The sequence below is a fragment of the Cavia porcellus genome, unplaced genomic scaffold (assembly GCF_034190915.1).
Source record: "Cavia porcellus strain 051 isolate PalLab524CR breed Dunkin Hartley unplaced genomic scaffold, mCavPor4.1 scaffold_28, whole genome shotgun sequence".
NCBI lineage: Eukaryota > Metazoa > Chordata > Mammalia > Rodentia > Caviidae > Cavia > Cavia porcellus.
This window is the reverse complement of record NW_026947511.1, coordinates 51,537,264-51,555,038: the sequence shown is the minus strand read 5'-3', so window position 1 is coordinate 51,555,038 and position 17,775 is coordinate 51,537,264. Positions and strand designations below refer to the sequence as shown.

General features: G+C 50.6%; 1 long non-coding RNA gene and 1 pseudogene across 1 annotated transcript; one reads left to right on the top strand and one right to left on the bottom strand.

Annotated features, from left to right (window-relative positions):
* LOC100724118 (saoe class I histocompatibility antigen, A alpha chain-like) overlaps positions 1 to 8,891 on the bottom strand; it is an 81,049-nt pseudogene extending 72,158 nt beyond the window's left edge.
* Positions 8,855 to 14,210, top strand: LOC134473759 (uncharacterized). Its single transcript, XR_010044182.1, has 2 exons — positions 8,855 to 8,985; positions 12,634 to 14,210. It is a non-coding gene; the product is annotated as an uncharacterized LOC134473759 (long non-coding RNA).
* Positions 14,211 to 17,775: the final 3,565 nt, after the last annotated feature.

Genomic DNA, 17,775 nt, shown 5'->3' with positions numbered 1-17,775 from the left:
ATGAAACAGGAAAATGGAACAAAACACTGGATTTCAAAGTGAGACAGAAGGAAATTCCCACAATGCACACTGCTGTCTTCCAAACAGATGCCCAGACCACCAGCCCCAGCCTGCAGAGCCAACCAAACAACGCCAGCATCCAGCTGTCCCCTCCCTCAGGTGCTGTCATCTCTCCTGAGTCCTCTGCATCACCAGGTGCTCACGGTGGGCGTGGGGATGCTCTCCTGGTTTCCCAGCCCACTCTGGCTGCTCACGGGAAGGCGTGGTTCTGCTCATTGCCGAGTCCCTTCCCGATCCCCATGGCAGAGGCTGGTTCACAGGAAGCGAGGTTCTGCTTCTTCTGGGGCCCATGGTCTTATCCCCCATCCCAGGTTCTTACTGTTTCATTCATGATTAAAACAGAAGAATTTCTGTTTAAGTCACTCTTGAAACAGCACCTGGCTGCCACAACTTCAGGCACCAAGCAGAGAGATACTATACTTTCTGTGTCCAAGATGTTTTGTCTTAGCCTTTTGGGCTAAAATAGATGTGGCAATGGTACCATTGTCATGCTTCCTGGTAAAAGCCTTCCTCCCTCTGAAACTAAAACTTCCAGGCCAGTAGAACATGAAGTCATGGGGACAGGAAGCAAAAGTTTTCTAGTGGATCACTAGGGGTGATGGCGAGTGGCTCCATTCCTACTTCCACCCCTTGATTCCTGGACCCATGAGTCCTGGCTGTGGGAGACACAGAGCCATGTAATGGATGTTGGTTTAAAGCATATACACCCTGTTGAAGTACCTAACCCCAGCCGTGCAAACTGTTGCCACCTAGCTGGCGTTGTAACTGTCTTCAAAAGGCCATTCCACCTTTCTATCAATCCAGCTGCTTCTGGATGGGGAGGGACATGGCAGGACCAGGGAATTCCACGACCATGAGCCCACTGTCTCCCTTCTTTAGCTGTAAAATGTGTTCCTTGGTCAGAGGCAATGCTGTGTGGAATTCCATGACGGTGAATAAGGCATTCTGTGAGTGCACTGATGGTAGTTTTCAGGGAAGCTTTATGTGCAGTGCAGGTAAAGCCATATCCACAGTATGTGTCTATGTCAGTAAGGAAAAAAAGCACAGTCCCTTCCATGATGGAAGTGGTCCAATATAATCAAACTGCCACCTAATTACAGGTTGATCACCTCGGGAGATGCTGCCATTTCGGGGACTCAGTGTTGGCCTCTGCTGCTGGCATGCTGGGCATTCAGCAATGGCGGTAGCCAGGTCAGCCTTGGCAAGTGGGAGTCCATGTTGCTGAGCCCAGGCATACCCTCCATCCCTGCCACCATGGCCACTCTGTTCATGGGCCCATTGGGCAATGACTGGGTGGCTGAAGAAGGAGGTTGGCCACTGTCCAGAGAACGAGTCATCTTGCCCACTTGACTATTAAAGTTGTCTTCTGCTGCTGTTATCTTTTGGTGAGCATTTACATGGAAGCAAATAGTTTTACATTCTTTGCCCATATAGAGAGGTCTATCCACATTATCTCTTCCCCATATATCTTTGTCACCAATTTTCCAATTATGTTGCTCCCAAGTTCTTGACCATCCAGCTAGACCATTGGCTACAGCCCATGAATTAGTCTCGCGTCTGGCCATTTCTTCTTCCAGGCAAAATGTGCTGCCAAATGCACTGCTCGAAGTTCTGCCCGCTGTGACGATCTCTCTTCACCACTGTGGTTTAAGGATGTCCCAGAAAGGGGTGTAATGCTGCAGCTGTCCACTTGTGGGTGATGCCTGCATAAAGTGCAGAGCCATCCCTAAACCAGGCCCCACCTTCTCGTCCTCTGACAGCTGATTGTACACCCCACAAGGCTGTAGGCGCATGCTGGGAAGCTGAAGGCAACATAGCGGGAATAGGAGCCGTAGGTATCTGGGCAACTTCCGCATGTAACTTACTTGTACCTTCCAGCCTGCCCTGACTCGATCATGAATACCACTTCCCTTTAATGATAGACAGGAAGAAGATGCCCAGATGGCCACGGCCCCCAATGCTGCAGTGCTGCCTTCTGTCTCCCAGCATGCACCTGTGCCCCATGTGGTGGACCATGTGATCTGCTGTCAGAGGAAGGAAAGGCAGGGCCTGGGTTATGGATGGTTCTGTGTGCTACACATCTCACACCTGCACGTGACAGCTGCAGTGCTGCAGTCCCTTCCAGGTCATCCCTGAAGGTCAGTGGTGAAGGGAAATCCTCCCAGTGGGGGAAATGTTGGGCAGTGCGCCTGGTGCACATTTTCCCTGGAAGGAGAAATGGGCAGATGTGGGACTCTGTACTGATTCATGGACTGGAGCCAACGCTCTGGACAGAGGATCAGGACCCTGGAAGGAACATGACTGAAAACTCGTTGTCAAAAGTATTTGAGGACAAGAAATGTGGATGGACCTGTCCACATGGACAGTGGATGCAGTGGTGTGTGTATTCTATGTGAACACTCACCAAAGGTGACTCGGCTGGATAGGACAGGCTGATCTGTAGGTGACAGGAGACTCTTTTCCTCTGCTGCCACTGTCATTGTCCAATGGGCTCATGAGCAAAGTAGCCACGGTAGCAGTGATGAAGGTTGTGCATGGGCCGAGCCACAGGAACTCCCCTCACAAGGCTGATGTGCTCGATGCCCCACACACCAGCAGCAGAGACCAACTGCGGGTTCTGACACGGCTCCATTTCCTGAAGTGATCAGGCTTCAACCTGATGGCACGTCGATTAGATTGGATCCTTCCATCATGGAGAGGGCAGCACTTTGTCCTTGCTGGTGTGGACACTGATTGTGGCTTTGGATTTGCCTTCCCTGCATGGAACGCTTCTGCCAATCCTCCCATCCATGGACGCGCACAGGGCCTTTCCCACTTTCGTGGTATTCCAGACAGAATGGCCTGTGGTCAAGGAACACGTTTTATGACCACACACACGAGGCAATTGTCTCATGCTCATGAAATGCACGGGTCTCACCAAGTTCCTCACAATAGAGAAGCACCTCAACTGTAGATGTGAGGGTTTTGGGCCGTTGAGAGACAAAGACAGAGGTAAGAAAAAGCATTTATTACTGGTGTGGGAGGGGTGCAGGAGATAGCAAGAAGCCCCAAAATGGGGAGCTGGGAACGGCTTCTATGGACTTGGGCTGGGGGCGCAGCGCTTAGGTAGTTGTGGAGTCCTGGGACTGGAGGAAGCTTGGTGGGTGTGTGAGATCAGGAGGTTTATTTCTGGAAGGAGAAGAATGCAGAAGTTACTTTTGGAGAGATTCACTGTTGTTTTTCAGGGCCCGGTGCCAAGTCAGGAGGACCTCACGGTACAGGTCGCTAAGGCTCAGGCTGGCAGAACCCCTCAACACAGAGGGTGCACGGCCTTTTGATGATGGAGTTACAACTCCAGCTAAGTGGCCCTGGACTGCAGGGCTGGGGCAAGGCTCTTCCAAGGCTTTATATGCTTTGAGTCATCATCCGCAATATGGCACTGCGTCTCCCATAGCCAGGATATGGGGGTGCAGAAATCAGGGGTGGCAAGGGAATGACACCATTCATTACCCTAGTGACCCACCAGCAGCAGCTTTGCTTCCCCATCCCACAGCTTTATGTGCTGCTGGCCTGAAGGTCTCGCTCCCCAGGGGTGGGGGGAGGCTCCTACCAGGAGGCACAGGAATCCCTGGAACTGGAAGCTGACACACCCACTGGGGGTTTTGTGTATCTCACGTCCAACCAAGCAGCAAAGGAGTTACAGTGTGGGCAGGGATGATTGATCAGACCATCAAGGGGAAACTGGGCCAGTACTTCATAAGAGGAAAGGAATAAACTATTCAGAGTGCAGCTGATACCTTAGGGCATCCCCTGGTACTACCCTGACATTGCTAAGGTCAGTGGAAAAGTACAACCCAATCAGCATGGGTGACAAATGGTCCAGAACCTTCAGGAATGAGGTTGTGGGTCACTGTCCCAGGAAAAGGACCGAGATATGCTGAGGGGCCTGCAGACACCAAGGGGATACAGAAGTCACAGTGTAAGAAGGTAGTGATAGACACCAGCTCCGACCTCCTGAGCACTCACAGAAATGAGGAATTTCCACAGCGCTCACCTAACAGGTTTCCTGTGTAAAATGATGGGGATAGGCTTAGTGTTTTTAGTTATATATGGTTAAACCCGTGTTATAATGTTGTCATAAAATGTTAGGAGGAAGCATCACCCCGAGAACTTGCCCTGGCTTCTGGGGAGGGAATCAGTGTGTCTGTCTGCACCCAGGAGAGCTGCACCCCGACAGCTGTGACTGTGGACTTGTCTTTGTATCCAGAGCCCACGGAGTTTAAAGAAACGTGTTTGTGGTCAAGTTGTCAAGGGTAGATGTGACAGTTAATCGGCTGTGTCAACTTGATTAAGAAATGCCCGACTGCCTTGGGTCAGCACAGTTCTGGGTGTGGCTGAGGGACTCACTACAGACAGGAGACCCACCCTGGACCTCACCTCCCCTTCTCCTGTTTCCCTGCAGAGGACTCAGAGCAAAACAGACTCGGGAAAGGTCTCAGTGCTCCCATTTATTGCTGCCCTCACACATTGGAAGTGTTCTTTAATGAACAGGTCAACCACTCGTGTCATTAACTTCAAATAAACCAAATGTATATTGTGAGTCTTAGTGAATATCCTGGAAAGATGTAAAGAAACATCTACCTCTGTAAAGGACCAGCTGTCCAAGGCACGACTCAGACACTCTCTTGTTACAGACAAAGCAAAACTATTTTTCTAACCTACTATTTATTGTGGGACTGTTAAAATAAAGGCAGGATCAGAGGCAAGAGGGGTCTTGGGGGAAGCTGTGTGTATTGTGCTCCATCTCATCCCTGTGAGAAGCCACCCCAGCCCACCCCTGCTGGAACAGAAGCTGAGCAGGAGGGAACACGGGTCAGCGTGGGGACAGGAGTCCTGCTGCCCAGGGCCAGCTGCTCTCCTCACAGCCCTCCCCGATGCCCACAGGTACATGGATACACTCAGAAGCCATTTGCAGGAGGTGACTCAGGTGATCTTGAGGTCACAGAGCGTGGGCTGGAGAAGCGTGGAGTGGCTCAGTCACCTGCAAGGCAGCTATCTCATGCTACAGGACAAAAGGATTATAAACTCAGGGCCACGGCTCCACGTGGCACCATCCTGAGAAGCCCACTGAGAGAGAAGCTCTCTGCACACAGGAGGGGATCTAGACATGGAGGCAGGGGATGGAGCTGAGGGCACAGAGAAGCAAAAAGCAGAGACGAATTACACATGAGCACCAGCTCCCCAGGGTGAACACAAACACCGGGCACAGCACCCAGGTCCTGATAAACACTAACAGAGGAGCCCGCTGCTCACACACAGGGCTCACAGTCAGACAGGGACCCTGCTGTGTCCCCTCTCCTCAGCCCATCTCTCCCACTTCAGGCCCCCCGGGGTCTCACCTTTACCAGCCATGAGAGAGGAATCAGAGCCCTGGACACTGTCACCCCCTGGGGGGAAAATGTAAGGTGACATCGTCAGAGGCCCAGCAGACATGGGGAAGGGGATCATGAGGTGGGGATCCCAGGGCTCCTGCTACAGAACCTCAAGCCACTCAGGAATCAGCCTGCCATACTTACTTGCAGCCTGAGTGTAACTCCCTCCCTTTACACCTGTGGGAAGCAAATGTCCTGTGAGAAGCCAGGGAGGAGGCGGGGCCTTGACAGCCAGGAAGAACTGCCCAGGTCAGGACCTCAGGGAAGTTTCCAGAACTGGGATGCAGACCCAGGGAAGGATCAGGAGTCATGAGGGGAGGACATGGTCAGGACCTGCACCAACTGCCCTCCTGAGGCTCTGTCCTAGCAGGGACCTTCCCCTCTGACTCTGCCTGCTGGAATCAGGGCCCCATCATAACTCTCTGGGTAACCAAGCTGTCCCTCATTGTGCCTGTTTCACAACAGGCTGTGCCCATGGCTCCGGGCTGGGCAAGCGTGTGTGTGTGCGGGGGGGGGGGGGCAGCCTACAGTGCAGTGGGGTGCACTTCTCCCTGGGACTGAAAGGAAGATGGTGACCCCAACCTACCTGCTCTCCTCCTCCTCCACACCACAAAGGCGACTCCAGGGAGCACAGCTACAAGGAGAATCACAGCAGCAACGACCCCCAGGATGGGGATGGAGGGCTGAGGAGGGGACTCTGGGGAGGGAAGGGGAAGGAAAGGGAGAGAAAAGAAGGAAAGAGGAGGTGAGGGGCTCTGCTTGTATCTAAGTGGACCCCAAAGCCTCATGCAAATGTGGGCGTTTGGAAGCTGACTGCAGTGTGGGGCTCAGAGCTGACTTGCTGTTAGGAGGTGGGGTCTGGGGGGAGAGGGGCCCACTGTGGGAGTGGCTTGGTAGGGTTTCTCTCCTTCCTCAGCTCCCCCATTACTCTCTGCTTCCTGTCTGCACTGCCCTGAGCAGCTCTCCATGGCCAGGACCCTCTGCCCTGCAGTGCTGCCTGGGAACAAGCTGAGTTTTAACTGAAATGTCTACAAACTTGGGAGCCAAAATAAGTCCTTTCTCCTTTAATTTTTGGGCACCAGGTATTGTGTCCTAGCAATGACCAACATGGACCCTGGCCTCAGCTCTCCAGCCCAGCCTGCTGGGTGTCTCCAGAAAGATTCCTGCCTTCAAACACAAGAGCTCCTGTGCCGTCTCCCGTATGTCTTAATCCCTTTCTTGTTCCTGAGACAACCCTACACCTCTATGTTAAAGAAGAAAAGATTCATTTCTGTTCAGTGTGTAGAGGTTTCAGTCCACAGTCAGGAGACTTCAAGGCAGGGAGGCCGGGCAGGGCCATCACAGAGGAGAAACAGCCCACAGCATGCAGGCAGGAAGCAGCAAGCAGGCAGCTTCCCCCTCTTCACTGCACTCAGGCTGTGAGGCTGTCGGTGGATCCCACTCACACCCAGGCTGGGTCTGCTGTCCTCCCTAATCCACTCAGCCACACCCAGAACAGCAGAGTGATCCAGGCATCACACCCTGCATCCAGGGTCACACACCTGTATGCAGCCACCTCTGATGAACCTCACTTATGAGCAGGAGGATTTGGGGCATTATCTAGACACAAGGCATACCACCCCCCTTACCCCATCTCAGGGCGAGGGGCTCAGACAGCCCCTCATGCTGCACACGGCACACGTAATTCTGCTCCTCTCCAGAAGGCACCATCACAGCCACCCACTTCTGGAAGTTTCCATCCCCATCAGGCCTGGGCTCCACCAGCTCCATCTCCTGGGTCAGCTCCTGCCCATCCCGCTGCCAGGTCAGGGAGATCTCCTTAGGGTAGAAGCCCAGGGCCCAGCACCGCAGGGTGACCTGTTCCTTGGAGACGGGGTGGCGGGTCACGTGTGTCTCTGGAGGGTCTGAGGGTAAAACAGGAAAATTCAGGCTCTTTGCATACTTCCTGGGCCACTCTAGGCAGCGCTCCTGTGACCATCCTGAGAATAGATAGGACAAGTGTAGTTGGGTTGGCTGCAAACCTTGGACACCAGGCTGGACACAGGCAGCTGGGATGATTTATTCGTCAGAGAGTTCTAGAATCGGGGTGAGTGGGCCCTGGGAGGAGGCTCTAGGTCTCTGGGGGAGGGAAGGAACCTTTGCCCTGAGTAGGTGGAGACTGAGAGGCCTGAGTAAGCATAGTCTGAGCTCCACAGACTCTGGGTGTGGGGCAGAGAATAAGCCTCAAAGAGTTCAGGTTCACAGCCTCCTGAAGGGCAGGTGTGAGCTGCACCTCAGGGATCTTCCCCTCTCAAGAGGGACAGACTCTTCCTCTCCTGCGAGAAGGGGGCATCAGGGGAGATCTGCTATCAGTGTGCAATCCCAGGGGTGCTCTTCCCAGGACAGGAGAGGGCAGCACTACTGGGAAGGGTCCCGTTTTCCTCCCCGGGAGACACCGGCCCAGCCAGAGCGCAGATGGGGAGGTCCTCAGGGCCTGTACCTGCGCGCTGCAGCGTCTCCTTCCCGTTCTCCAGGTATCTGCGGAGCCACTCCACGCAGGTGCCCTCCAGGTAGGCCCTTACTTGCTCTGCCGCACCGGCCTGCACCAACTTCCGCTGTGAGATCTGAGCCGCAGTGTCCGCCGCCACCCAGGAGCTCAGGTCCTCGGCCAGGGCGATGTAATCTTTCCCGTCGTAGCCATACTGCATGTACCCGCTGAGGAAGCGCCCGTCTGGCCCCAACTCGCAGCCGTACATCACCTGGAGGGTGTGAGAAGCTGCCCCGCCCCCGCCGTCAGCCCCGCCCCCGCCGTCAGCCCCGCCCCGCCGTCAGCCCCGCCCCGCCGTCAGCCCCGCCCCCACCCGGGATTTTCCTCCCAAACTGAAAATGAAACCGAGTCGCGGTCCCCGCGCTTCCCGAGGCCGGGGTGTCCGCACGAACCTCGGACGTGGACACCCGGGACCACTGAGACCCTCTGTGGGGCGGGCACACCCCTGACCCGGCCGGGGTCACTCACCGTCCCCGCTCTGGTTGTAGTAGCCGCGCAGGGTCCGCAGGTCCACTCGGTTAATCTGTGCGTTGCCCTTGGCTCTCTGTGTCTCTCCGTCCCAATACTCCTGACCCTCCCGCTCCATCCACGGCGCCCGCGGCTCCATCCTGGGACTCTCGGCGTCGCCGTCGAAGCGCACGAACTGCGTGTCGTCCACGTAGCCGACCTCCATGTACCGGGGCTCCCCGCGTCCGGGCCGGGACACCCCGATCTCGAAGTAGCTCATGGAGTGGGAGCCTGCGGGGCGGGGCGGTGAGACCGCGACCTCCTCCCGGCCGGCCCGCCGCTCCCGCCGCCCTGCGCCCGCACTCACCCGCCCGGGTCTCGGTCAGGACCAGGGCCCCCGACAGCAGCAGGAGGAGGGTTCGGGGCGCCATCACTGTCATCTCGGGGCGGAGGACTGAGCTCCTGGCCCTCTGTGAGGACTTTATAACCGGATTCGCGGCGACGCTGATTGGCTGCGTTAGGAGCCGCCAACCAATGCGGGTGAGAAGCGGCGTCGCGTCACCAGCCTCCAGGCAGAAGGGCCCGACACGGGTTGGCAGAGGGAGAAGTGAAACCAGGGGAGTCCTGAGCTGGGCGGGGCTGTGTCCACCCTGGGCGCTGCCTTGGGCTTCAGACCAGCCGGCCACCGCCCAGAACGCGGACCTTGCTCACCGTTCTCGTGCACAGGTGGCAAGTGCCCTGGGCGGTGAAGATCTGTGCCATAAACCTGTGTAAATAACCGTGTGTAGCTAATAGGTGCACAGGAGCCCATGCTGGGAGCGCGCTTAGCTTTTATTCCGTTATGCAGAAAAGCTACGCTGGGACTCACAGGCTTCAGTGATTCACTATGACCTTCTCAGGAAATAGTGGGTTTTCTGGGTGGTTCTGGTACAGATCTCTAATAAGTGCCAAGCCTAAGAAGGGTGAATAAATCTTCATTCTCAGATTTATCATAAGGAGGGGTTATGGGTGGCAGTTCCCAGCAGTTTTTCTTGTCCAGGACACAGGGGGGAGGATCCCTTATGACAGGGCCAGGACAGGGTGGGGTCAGCAGGCTCCTTTTGTCCTTCAGCACAGCCGGGCCCTCTCTGTGTACCCTGGGGGTCTGCGGTGGTATCCCCCACCTGCCAGGTCGTCACTGCCCCTGTGCATGTCAGAAATGAGCCGAGGTCAGTGTGCAGTCCCAAGGTGACCCAGACCCCTCCCAGGTTCTCCCCTGGCCGACTGTGTTGGGGGAGACAGGGCCGTGCGGTGGGGATCGAGTGTCCACGTGAACTCCCACCCACACCACCCCTCAGCATCCTGCCAATTCCTCCTTCCCAGTGTGGTCTCCTGAGTGTGTGGCTGTGGGGTCCTCTGCAAAAGGAGCAGGGAGTCCTCCTCGAACATAGGGTATTTGTGATAGCGTCTCTGGGACCTTCTTCCTACAGGCGTGGACAGCTCTTCAGTCCCTGGACCCTAAATGTGAACACTGGCTCAGTCCTCGCAACTGAGAACGGGACAGTCCCTCTCTATTGGCTGAAATGTCACCCTCTTGCTGCCTTCAGTTGCTTTTAATCATAGACACTTGGAATGGTTGATACATTGTGGCAGCGACCCATGGGGCTCTTGAGGTTCTTGGGGGGAAGGAGACCCCAGGGAGTGAGAACATGAAGAAGAGAGGAAGCTGGGGTCAGGTGGAGCCCTCATCCTCCTGATGGGCGGAAAGGAACTGCTCAACCACGGCAGCACCTTTATTTATACCCTCCATACAACTCCGAAGACGAAGCTCAGTTTCAGCCCACTGCCTAGCAAGCTGTTTACCCGGCTGGCCTGGTCCATTGGGTTCCTGGTGCTGGAACAGCTTGTTTATATGATGGACAAATGGACAAACATGAACAGAGGATCTGTACATATTTGAACACACATAGAAACAAGTTTCTCAGTGTTTAAGAGAAATAAGTTCCCGGGGAGGGCCTGTTACACACTTGTATCCCGCCCTAGTGCTGAAATAGCTCGATTCTTACACCCTGTGTCCTCCAGCACACCATGCCCTCAGGGTGCTTCTCAGGCACTCTGTGCCCGTGGGCACTCCTGTAGGGGCACAGTGCTCTTGGCTCTGCACAGGTGAGTGATCACTAGCTCAGTGGACTCCCCACAACAGCTTAACAGGCTGGACAAACAGATACACAGGCAGGCTGACAGACATCTTATACAATCACAGGGTACTCAAATATATGTTAGCCAAATTGAATCACATTAACCTTTTACAGTTGTAGAATTTGTAACTATTAATAGGCTTGTCAGATTTGTGGTAAGTTAATTAGCAGACTCTCTTGTAAAAGAATTTGGAAAGGACAAAATCTTATCTATAATTCATATCTATTGTTGATACAGGACTGAGCATACACTCCTATCATATATTTAGACCTTTGGTTTTATTTTTGGTTACCATTCCTGAGCATCCTGGGTCAGTTAAGGCTGGTTCTAGCTTCACGCTATTCTATGGGCTTTTGCGTGGTCTCTGAGGCATCACTGTCCACAGGACTGAGCATCAGCTTCGTGAGAGGTGGAATCACCTCCTTCTCTGGGTTTGGGTCCATGATACAGCCAGGCAGTATGCTCTGGCACCCATTTAGCATTTCCTGGAAAAACACAAGCACACCCTGCACTTCAAATTCGCATTGTCCAGGATGAAGCTCTCTCTGAAGGACCCTTCCCGGTTCTTTCTTTTACCTGACTGATTGTCTTGCTGCTGCTGTGGTTCCCTCCTTAGCAGGATTTAAACTTTAACAGTACATACTGCCTAATGAAGTCTAGGTAAAACTGTCCTCTTTTTGTTTTTGTAAGTACATTTTGAGCAAGTTTAACAATTTTGAACCTATATGTAGGTTAAATGGAATTGTTTGCATAAGGCAGAAGCGTTTTTCTGGAAGCTGGCAGGGGAAGCAGAAGCCTGCTGAACAGTGTCTGAGGGAGTAACAGGTCATGGCAGGGAAGACAGCAAACGTAGCAAGAGCTCAGGAGGGGAAGCAGAAGAACCGGGTCCCTCCAGGAGTCACTCAGCGAGCTTCCAAACTTCGAGTTGACACAGTGTATCAGCCATTGCCAGCCAACACTGCCCCTGACACACTGCTTTCAATCAGTTTGTAGCTAGCATGTTTATTTTTAACATTTTACAACTTCAACATCTTAGCACAGACTGAAGAACCAATATTAAGTCTTCCAACATTATGTTACATTTCCCCCTTACAGCTGACACAGGCAACATTGTTTCTCCCCTCCCCTGTCTGGGCCAAGCCCCGCTCCTGGAGCTCTTTGGTTCCCTCCCCTGCCTGGAGGCTGTGAGAAGTGGTGAGAGGAGCAGACAGCCCCGTATCTCCTGTTAAACAATAGTTTTACAGTCTGTGGAGGCCCAGGGAGACTTACGTTTGCTCATTTTCTCATCAGCCGCGCTCTAAGCCGTTTTCCCGTTTCCTCCCATGTATGTAAACTTAGAATTCCTTCCTTTGGAAACAAACTCAAGAAAGTTAGCAAGCTGTCTGGTGCCAGTGCACTGGGAATTAAAGTTGACACAAGAAAGCAGAAAAGACCTAAATAAATGTAGAATTATATTAATCATGAATTTGAAGCAAGTACCCTTATTGGGATTTACACTATGAGATGCTGAGGCTCACTGCAAAGCCTTAGTGAGCCAGTGACATGCAGGAGGCAGCCTCTCGCCAGCCTGTGAAAGCCGATTATTGGATTTTTAGAAGTTTCTTATGCTGGTTGTTGTATTGGTTATTTGAAATTGTCTTTTGTGAGAATATTTTGTGAATAAAAATCAGCAAACCACCAATCAGGACCACATTACCCCACCACCACCACCACCAGGAGCCGGCCGTGCACCGCAGGGAAGCTGTCCGAGCCCGAGCACCCCTAAGCTGCTGCAGGCCCCCCTGGAAGTGTTTCTTCTGGAGCAGGAGGGCCTTCCACATCAGTTTTTCATTTACATCGAGTGGCCCAACGAGACCACGATCTACACTGTGGACGGAGGCCAGCAGGTTGTGTTGAAGGGACAGATGGTGGCTGTGCTGTCCCCACAGGTGCAGCAGCACAGCTACCGGCAACATGTGCCCTCCCCTCCACAGGGAAGACAAACACCTTTCTTCTTTCTTTTTCCTTTAGGCTGTGACCTGACGACCTGAGTGATTATAATTTGTCCAGGACTATCGGGGATCGGAAGTTTAGTAACCGGGTAGACATGAGGAAACCCTCTCCGCACTCCCGCCCATCTGGCTTCTTTCAGCATCAGTTGCAAGGGAGACAGAGAAAACCGCTCTGCTCCCTAGAGCCGAAAGTTTCAACCCGTGATGCAGCAAAATTTCTCTGAGCTGAGAAGGTGGAGATGGCTGATTGTGGCTCAGTTAAGGTTACTGAGCTGGCTGTCATTCCGCCATCTTTTTCCTGCTTGGGACTTGATTTTAAAATAGTGCCTGGGGACCTACTCTTTTAAAGAGTTTTTGTGTGTCAAAACAAATCAACAACAAATGAAATGAAATGAAAACCCACAGAATGGGAAAGACAGCCAGCAACCCCTGGCTATAAGTGCTTTAGTCAAAGCACTTATATCCGGAACATACAAAGTATTCAAAATCATCAAGCCCCCAAATTCAAAGACCCTCTCCAAAAATGGGCATCTGAGATGAACACACAGTTCTCAGAGGACGATATACAAATGGCAAATAAATACATGAAGAAATGTTCACCATTACTGGTCATTCAAGAAATGCAATTTAAAACAGCACTGAGATTTCATCTCATTCCAGAAAGAATACCTGCCATCAAGAAATCAACTAATAGTGGCTGGGGATTTAGCTCAGTGGCATAAGCGCCTGCCTTGCAAGTGTGTGGTCAAGAGTTTGATCCCTGGTACTGATTTTAAAAAAAAGACAAAATCAAAGCAAAACAAGAAAGAAATCAACTGATAACAAATGTTGGCAAGACTGCGGAAAAACGGAACACTGCTCCACTATTGGCGGGAGTGCAGACCAGTGCAGCTACGATGGAAATCAGTATGGAGATTCCTCAACAAGCTAGGATTACAAGTTCCATTGAATCCATCTATTCCTCTCCTGCCTATTTTCCAAGAAAAACTGAAAAGGTCATGCCTCAGTGCACCCAGGTTTATAAAGCAGCACAATTTGTACTAGCTAAATCTTGGAAACAACCAAAATGCCCATCAACCACAGAATGGAGGAAAAAGGTGTGGCATTTTTTCACAATGGAATATTACTCAGCTATGAAAAAGGATGTTCTTGAGGCTTTTATAGGTAAATGGAGGCAACTTGAGTCTGTCCGCATAAGTGAAATAAATCACACTCACATGTGTAAATATAGTATTGTCTCTCTAGTATAAAAATAATAACAAAAAACTGAAAAAGTAATAAGATCCAAAAAGTATACCAGATATTGTGATATGACAGGGAAAGAAAGTGCTGTAAAGGATATCATTCCATGTATAAGTGTGTAAGACAGATAACCGTACTACTAAGTTTTTGTTAGTTCATCAGATTTGTTTACACTGTCATTCTTTGATTGTCCAATTTTTATGCTTTGATTTTTGTGACTTGAGCAACTATTTCCAAGAGAACAGTATGTAATTTATTAACTAGTGATTTCTTACTGCTTTTTAAAATTCTGTATTATTTCTACCCTTTTTTGTTTTTTTTCTCTAAATAAAATAAAATAGTTCCTGAAACCAATTCCATTATAGTTGTGTCAAGAAGTTTACGATTACTAAGACCATGTCCAATGCAGATCCACCAAAACAATGAAACTTCTAGAATCAAGCATACAACATACAGTTCCACTTACATTTGCAATCGTTTAGAATTTGTCCCATAGTGAGGCAGCTGATATAGTCAATATAACACTTTTATTTTTCTTTGTTTCTTTTTGCAGGGAAAGGTTTTTCACAAGCCTGTTTATAGCTGGCTCTAGAGAATAAGTGATTGTTTAAGTGTCCCACTCTTCACACCTGATGCAGCCAATATCACACACTCCCGGGATGACCCCTGACCTATACCAATGACTTCTCACATTGGTGTTTGCAAATGGGAAATGTCCCCTCAGCCTCCATCTCTTCCCCTGTCCATGTTCAAGTGCCACATGCTGAAACCCATGCAGCTCTTGAGGTTATTGGGGTGAAGGACTGTGAGAGAAGGAGAAAATAGAGACAAAGCTGGGGTCAGGGGGAGCCCTTGTCCTCCTGATGGGCAGAAAGGAACCCCTCAAGCACTGCAGCACATTTCTTTATAAACTCCTGAACCCCACACACTCCCAAGAAGAATGTCAACTTCAACCCTGCTGCCTGGCAACCTGTTTGCTGGCTGGCCTGGCCCCTTGCCCTCCTGGTGCTGGAACAGCTTGTTTTCATGGCTTGTTTTGAGCCTCTGTGTTTCAGGGCTGGCCTTGCCCAGGTCTTCCTCTTCAGGTGGGTCTTCCTCACCTGGCTTCTGGTGCAGACTGTTTGGTTCCCACCTGGGTCTCTTCAGCCTTCTGGTGTGGACTCTTTGGTCTTGCAGTGTAGGCTCTTCAGAGGTATTTGCAGAGGTATTCGGATCCGGGGGTTGACCATCCAAATGAAAAAACCCAATTCATAACGGGCATCTGAGGTGAATGCACACTCCTCAGATGAAGGAGTACAAATGACAAATATATTGAAAAGTATTCAGCATCACTGGTCATTCAAGAGATGCAAATTAAAATGACACTGAAATTCCATCTCACCCCAGAAAGAGCAGCATTATCAAGAAATCAGCCTATAACGAAGGCTGGCAGGGCTGTGGGGAAAAGGAGCCCTTCTCCACTGTTGGTGGGAGTGCAGACTGGTGCAGCCACTGTGGAGATCAGTGTGGAGCTTCCTCAACATCTAGGATGGGAGGTAACACTGGACCTCTAATGACCCTTCTTGGTATTTTCCTTAAAGAATTAAAAGCATCATGGCATAGTGACAGATGAACACCCACGTTTATAGCAGCACAGCTTGTGACAGCTGAGTCTCATCAACAGCCCAAATGCCCACCTGCTGGTGAATGTATAAAGAAGATGTGGTTTTTAGTACAGTGGAGGCTACTCAGGCATAAAGACCTTCCTAGGTAAGCGGATGCACCTCGGGACCACACACTTACGTGAGATAAATCAGACACACACGTGTAAACACCGCATTGCTTCTCTGCTGTGAGAAACTGACAGTGTGAATAAGGAACAAATATAAAATAGGAATTGTGACATAGGAGGAAAGTGCTCAGATGGAAATGGGAGCAGGGAACAGGAGAGGGGTGAGAAAAGCAGGGAAAGTAAAAACAAGTGAGGAGAGAAGGAAAAAGGGAGACAGAGCTTCTGTGAATGTGGGGAGGAGGGGGAGGGTGGGGGGGAATGTGGGGGAACCCAAAGTCATGTGTAGGTGCAGATTCTCCACGATGAACCTGATCACTGTGCATCTTCTAATATGTAACAAGAAAGTCTGACTGAACAAACACTAACAAGCTTTTGCCCCTGGATGTCATCAGGAGGGGAAAGACAGTTCCCGCAGTGGGAGCGTGTGTTTCAGATCATTTACCCAGCAAAGGTCCAGCACCGAGACTACAGAGAGAACACTTACAACCAACAGAGAGACACAAACTCCAATTGAAAATGACTTATTTTTGAATACTTCTTTTTCAAAAAAGATATAGAAGTGATAAATCTGCAAATAAAATCCTTAGACACGAGGATTATGCAAATGAAAACTGAGACAGAACTCCAACCTCACTAGAACAGCGAGACTAAAAACAAAACCTGATTATTAGCAGTGTCCATGAGGTTGCATTGCACCTGGATCCCTCGGGTGTAGCTGCTGGATCATAAAGTGGCACCGACACCTTAGCAGCTCTCTGAATGTTAGATACACAGTTACTGTATGAGCCAGCAAATCCACTCAGGAGTATAAACCTAAAGAAATATAAATATTCGTTTAAAAAAAAAACTTGAATGCTCACAACTGAATTATTTTTAAAAGCCCACTAATCATAATGGCCATCTGTCAGGTCGGCCTCCCGGGGAATGGAAAATAAAATCAGTCCCTTAATCCGTGGTGGTGTCACATGTTTTCCATTAGCTTGTACATGTGTACTCACAGAGGTTTGTTCTGTCTGTCTGAGACAGGGGCTCACTATGAAGCCCAGTCTGGCCTCCAACTCAACCCTCCTGCCTCAGCCTCCTGAACGCTAGGATGACAGGCATCCACCACCGTGCCTGGCTCTTGACAGGTCTTCATATTTTGAAAATGAATGTTAAATGTCACAGAACAATCACAGTTTCTTCCATTGATTACTAAATTGCTTTGTGTGGTTGCAACTTGCAGATCACTTTTTACAGACCCAAACAATGATTCAAGTCAACTCAGTGTGTGGAAACCTCACTGGACACCTCTCGCAGAGTGTAAAAATACCTGGAAGCCTCCCTGCAATTCCTCATACTTTCAGGGGGCGGCGTAAAATTACACAGCTTCCTTGATTTTATTTTTACTGTTAATTTAAGAAAAACGTCTCATTGAGTAAAACTTTGAATTTGTAGAATTCTCTCTTGTTACTTTTTTTGATGAGGGCTCAGAGTGAACCTAGTAAACGGTGAGAAAAATCTTCCTCTTAACAAGGTGAGAGGTCAAGGGGTGTTCACAGCCCAGATGGGGACTAGGGTGTACCTGGTGGGGTTCAAGGTTAACACATAGGGACATATGGCTCCGTCCCTAAGAGGGTACGGGAGTGCTGACCCACGGAGTGTTCTGTGCAGACTCGGTGACACTTTTCCAGTGGCTCACAGCAGTGATCATCAAGTGTTTTAGAGGTGGGTGGGGTGGCACAGCACCACGGAGGCTGAGGCAGGAAGATCTCCAGTGTCAGCCCCAACTGAGCTACACAGTGAGTTCAAGCCTGGCCTGAGCTTCATAGAGAGACCGGGTCTCAAGGAAACCAAAGACAACTTTTTCTCTGAGTGTCTCCTAAAGAACTTGTTAAACTCTATGGGCTTTCTCCATATTTTCTAGTTAACTACCGTTTTTATAAGTTCATTCGAAATGATTTTGTCAGGTCATGGTCATCTATGGAAAATGATTATTTTTCAAGGTGTCAACCTAAACAGTATAAAAACTTGGCACCCACCACTGTGTGCTTTTAAGATACGAGAAATAAAATTTAAGACGTGAAAATTTTACATCGTTCTCTTCTTTTCCCTTGAACTTGAGTTTTTTTCCATTCTGATCCTAGAACAGTGGTTCTCCACAGGAGC